This window comes from Agelaius tricolor, unplaced genomic scaffold (genome assembly GCF_023055355.1).
Source record: "Agelaius tricolor isolate 1412-34295 unplaced genomic scaffold, bAgeTri1.0.p SCAF_2, whole genome shotgun sequence".
Lineage (NCBI taxonomy): Eukaryota > Metazoa > Chordata > Aves > Passeriformes > Icteridae > Agelaius > Agelaius tricolor.
Genome location: NW_027269262.1, coordinates 48,263,166 through 48,269,167, shown reverse-complemented (window position 1 = coordinate 48,269,167; position 6,002 = coordinate 48,263,166).

The window sequence follows — 6,002 nt, the reverse complement described above, 5'->3', positions numbered from 1 at the left end:
AAACAGTGTGAATTCACAGGGTCTTTATTTGGCTTTTCATGTGATCTGAGTATCCAGGCATCAACAGAGCTAGGTAATGCTGAAGGTGGGAGAAAGTTGTTAGTTCTCAATGTACTTTTTACTGAAAAGATGGAGTAGAACAAAAATGAAAATCCAGGCCATGAAGGCTGCAGACACCTACCTCTTAAAAAAACTTTTTTCCTAGTTCAGAATTCCAAAGCAGCTGGAGTTGAAGGGGTCCTCTAGAGATATCTAGTTCCACCCTCCTGACTAAGACAGGACATATCACATACGTGCTCCAGAACATCCACCTCTTAACATTTATCCCTTGGAGTCAATGCATAGTACAGTCCTTTTTCTCTGTGAGGCTTCAGTCACCCAAGAGCCATTTGTGGCCTCAGCTGTCTTAGCACCAGACCATAAAAGACCAAGACTTAAAAAGGTGTAATTTATTATGTCCACTCTTAGCAAAAAAAAAAAAGAAAATACTTTAAAAACCTGAAAATATCCAATGGGCAAATATGGTTCTTTGAATACAGAGAAACAAATCCATGGTATACGTTTCACACCGAACAGAAGAATTAATGCTCTTTTCAGAAACCAAGACACATAACAGCACCATTTAAAATACTTAGCAGAAAGGGCTGTGGATGAAAGTCTACAATTCCACAAGAGCTGGTTTCAAAAAAATGCCAATAAAGCAGGAGTGACTCCAGGCATGTCAACATGGTCCTGTCAATGTGGCACTGAGTGTCACACTTCAGGTAGCAACATGCTGACTGTTGCAGAGTGCAGTCACTCCAAGGCCTAGACTCATCATTACAGAGATTGGAAAAGGGCTCCACATGCAAGAATTACTCCCCAGATGTGGTTCAGGAAGCTTCTCCTTACCTTCTCCATGCTGCAAGTTGCAATTTCCAGCTGAGATCTCATAGTCAAGTGTTTGAGCCCTTCAAATCAACAGAATGGAGCAGCTTACTTTATCTCAGCAGTTCCCAAATGTTTCATACAACAGCCTTCTCCCTTTTTCTGCAATGGTCTAGACCCCTGTGTACCACTCACACATATATCAACTCTGTCCCAGAGCCAAATCTCTGTAAGCCAACTATACCAGCCTCCCCTCCAGACGTAGCTATGTGCAGGTTTTTTAATTCCTGCTACCCTCTTCCCCTGAAAAAGAAAAAGAAAACAAAACAAAAAATCCCAAATTCACACTCAGCATGAAGCGAAGTGGACAAGTCCCAGCCCAATATTTTTTCCTGCTTCCCTGCAAAAAGAAAAACACCAAAAGAAAACCAACTATTCAAATTCTCCCTCTCCCCATTTCGAATATGGCCCCCCACTTTTCCAACGAACTGCCCTGTAAAGCTCTTTAGCTCCAGGCAGCCAGGGCAATCTGCATTCCTTGCTGTCCCATGTGCCATCTACACAGGAATTTCACAGGGGAACTGCCTCTTCCAGCTACAACTCCTGTAGCTACCTGGCTCCTGCCAGTGACTCACACCTGCCAGGAAGAAGACTTTTAACCCTGCAGTCTGCTTCTCCCCGGGTCTCCTCAGCTCAATGCATCATCACCCCGAGGGAAAAAAAGGAAACATTTGTTCCCTGAGTCATCGAGTTGCTCTAACACACAGGCACACTTCAACCTGTGCCACTTACTGGGGTTCTCATCCCAGCGTGCCAGCTTGTAAAAAAGAGCCTTGGAGTGCTCATGGCAATGAATAAGAAAGGCAGAAAGAAGCCCAAGAGTCTCACCCTGGGGACCTGCTACTGACCTCCAGCATACATGCTGGGTCCCCCCAGGTAACTCCGCTGCAGCCAATCTGCTGTGGAATATCTCAGGCACTTTTTAGGTTTTGGTTGTTGTTTAATTTTCATTCCAACAGAAGAAAAGGAAAAATCTGGTAAGCAGATAGTGGTTCTTCATTGAGAAACATCTCTTCCTCTTAAGGATCCAATTTTCCTGTCTCATTCCTTCTACTGGAGATGCAAAAATCAGCTTCCCCCTTCTTTGCAGGATAGAGGGACTTTTTGAATCTGCTGAAAGGGGAAAATCGGAGCCCTGTGCTGTGTCAGCTGCTCCTCCAGTTCCTTAAATATTCTGTATATGAAGTGATTAGAAAGCCACTGGTTTAAATGAGCTTCCCGTGTGGCCTTACCTCACCTGTCTGAGGCATTCTGAGGCTCGAGCGGTGCTTGCAAAGTTAATTACCGGTGAAAGGTTAAGCAGCTCCTGCCTTTTGGTTGTCTGTCACCACTTCCTTGCTGAGATGAGATGTCTGATAAAAAGGAGGGCAAGGTGGGAAGCGCGTTTGCATGTCAAAGGGGGCTGTAAAACCCACGTGCTGGCAGGACGGCTGGGATGGAGTTTGCGATCAGGAGCTCAATCCTGTAACTGTGCAGCCCGCCCCAAGGCTGCGGTTTCACAAGCAGCTGTCAATGGTAACAGCTCCCTCATGCCAAAAGGGGAAGGTTCGTGCTTCCTCCTCCCCTGTCTTTTCTTATCCTGATTCCAGTCACACGGTCCGCAGCCTTTCTTACTCTGGTAGAATATGATAGTTTTTCCACTGGCTTTGTTTGCTTGCTTGGGGGTTTTTTGCTAGCTCAGGAGGTTAAATTTGCATGTCTATGGGGGTCCCTCAGGTGCTAGATGGAGGCTGACATGGTTAAGGAGCTGGAGAACACTGCTGGGAGTGGGCAAAGGAAGTGGAGAAAATAATAGGAGAAGCTTCCACTCTCTGGTGACATTCATCTCCCAAAGCTGCAGCCCAACAGGACATTCTCTGCAATTAGTGGAGTGATCCATTATCAGCTGAGTTATTCCGTGAAAAAAGGCATAACCTAAAACCAAGTAATTTTTCACATAGCTTCAGACAAGAGTCACTCCAGTATTACTGTAGTGGTAAATAAACATGGCTAAATTAACAAAGGGGTTAAATCTTCTGGGGTTAAATCTGTCCTACTCCTATGTGAATGCAGTTTCTCCTCCCTCCCCAGGTTCCCCAGTTCAACAACAATTCATGCCCAAGCACTCCTGTTTATATTCACCACAACCTCCAAGGAGAGTAAATTTCTGTAAAGTTTGTGTTCTTTCAACAGCGGCATTTGCTAGCAAGTTCACACTGATAGCAGTGCTTCAGAATGCTGCCACCTTCTGTGGAAAACTGGAAAATTACTGATATTCTTCTATCCCGTGAAACGAGTTTTTCCAAATTTTGCAATTTAATGCTTTATAAGAATGCCTGCTACTTCACTATTTCCCAGCTGTACAGCAAATTACTATTTCATAGAAGGATGGAAGAAAATCTAAGTTTATTTGTTTCATGTTCCTAAGAAAGAGACATGGGAAAACATAATTTTAAATTTATAAAGATAATGGTAACATAAAGAAATGCTTTTATCATCCTTCAGGAAATTTACATGGAGGCTAGTGATTAAAATATCCTTCATCTGAAAAATATTCTGTCAGTTACTGAAGCAGAGCAGGAGACCACATGTGGCTGCATTCATTGTAAAGTCACAGAAGATTATCATGCATTAAAGAGGAGCTGCTACAGGGAGTTATAAATAACATCTCCTCCTATCAGCTTTAAAAAAAAACTACAGCTGCTGAAAATTCCCGTTTATCCAGTACAAACTGTGATTCAGTGAAGTGTGTCCAGAAAGAGGACTTATCAAGGAAAGCAGTTCTGTGTTTCAGCTGACAAAGAGACAGAAAACTTTACAAGCAAAACAGAGTGTCTCCAGGTAAATTTGATATTTAAATAAACAAATTTATGCTAGTTAGAAACTTGACAGCAATTTCCAACAATCCCATAAATGTGACAACAATAGAAATCACTAAAATGTTTTGAAGATTATAAAACAGACCGAGAATGTTTATTATAAAAACAAAAATAGCCTTTTTTTAAATACTTCAAGCACTAACAAATGAATATTTACAGAATCAAATAATAAAATACTTCTGTGGTCTCCTTTAGATCAGTGAACTGTAACCAGAAATTGTGAAGGAAATCAGAAATCTCTGTGAGAAACCCCGTCACAAATACTACCTTTTCCTCTAAAACTTTTAATGGCTTTTGGCTGAGTTTCATCACACTGTTCTCCAGTGGTGTATGCACATCACTAGGTGAATTCACAGTCAAATAAACTGAGGCTGTGTCTGTACTGGCAAGTAAAGACTGATAGGAGTGGGCATGCAGAGCAAAGATACCAAATGTTGAGATCTTGATACACTTATGTGCATTTCAGGTAGGACCTACTCCAGGTTACCCCTAGGAAGGTAATATGCATGGACCACACTAGGTATGCATGAGGTACCTCTGTATCAATATTCCAGATAGGATCAGCAGGTCACTTTTGAAGGGAATCCTCTGATGGCTCCCACTTACCATCCAGGGTCTTGGAGTGTGCATAATGGTTTCCTTTTGAAGGAAACCAAACCCACAGTTACACCCCCAGAATGCCAATGCAGACAACAATTTCAGGCACATAAATATCCTGAGGCAAAGAAGCCATGACATAAGTTTTGGTGAGGTACAAACACAAGTGTTGCAAGGACTGAAATATCCTAGACCATGGCAAAAATCACAGATAGATGGTTATGCTATAGAGTGAATTGTGAAACGCTGTGCAGAATACACAGAATGGAGCTAGATGGCACCTTCAGAGTTACTGCTGAACTTAGGAAAGCAAAACAAGTTGGACAAGTGGACTCAACAAGGCAGCTCACTGAGTGAACTCAGTGCTCTGGAGAGAGGAGTGGACACAGTGCAGGACCAAGTCACACCCAAGAACCCTCTTTAATCTCCCAGACACAGACAAGCATCCATCCTGCTTTACACCTAAGTGACATACACTGACACCATGACACACCTCTGCCAAGGGAGCTGGCAGCAGTCTGCACAACTGCACAGCTGAGCAGCAGCTGAGTAACCTATTTCAAAGCTGTCTGCAAACATAATTGCGACAAGGGGCCCACAAACACTAAGGAAACACTGCTGCAAGCACATCTGCTGTAATACCACCAGGAACTTGGTGGGACTCAGAATCCCAGAAACACAGAATCAGTCAGGTTGGAAAAGACCACAGAGGGTCATCTGGTCCAACCTTCCTGCCCAAGCAGGGTTATCCTAGAGCACATGGCACAGAATTGTGCCCAGATGATTCTTGAATATCTCCAGTGAGGGAGACTTCATAGCCTCTTTGGGCAATCTGTTCCACTCCACAGTCACCCACACAGTAAAGCTCTTCCTCATGTTCACATGGAGCTTCCTGTGCATCAGTTTCTGCCCATTGCCTCATGTCCTACTGCTTAGAACCACCGAGGAGAGCCTGGCTCCATTCTCTTGACACCCTCCTTTTGGATATTTATACACATTGACGAGGCCCCTTCCCAGTCGACTCTTTTTATTTCACTATGGCTGCCAGCTGTGAGGTGTCAGCCCCTGACACAGCACAGGCCGCCACCGCAATCACTGTGACCCAGTGGCCCCACAACACATGGGCGCTGCTTTTCCCCTTTGTTTTTGGCCCAAGGACAAGGCTGGGGTGCCCAGCGGTGCGAACAGGCTGAGCCACTGGGACATTGCTGCCAGAGAGGGAGCTTAAAGATGGTCTGGTTTCAACCCCCTTGCCGTGGGCAGGGACACCTCCTGCTAGCCTAGGTTGCTCACAGCTCCATCCAGACCGGCCCTGAACACTTCCAGGGATGGGGCATCCACAGCTTCTCTGGGCAAGAGAAGAATTTAAGAATTTCTTTCTAACACCTATCCTAAACCTACTCTCTCTCAGTTTGACGCCATTCCCCCTAATCCTGTTAATAGGCGCTCTTGTAAACCCCCTCCAGTCCTTAGATGCGTGTTTTAATTAGTACCGTCTCTGCATTCCTTACTTAACATTCCCACACGGCAGCCACCCTCACCGGCGGCTGCGCATGCGCGAACCCCACCGCTTCCCGCCCTGCCCGTTCCGACTCCCGCCGGAAGATGTCCCGTCCCCGC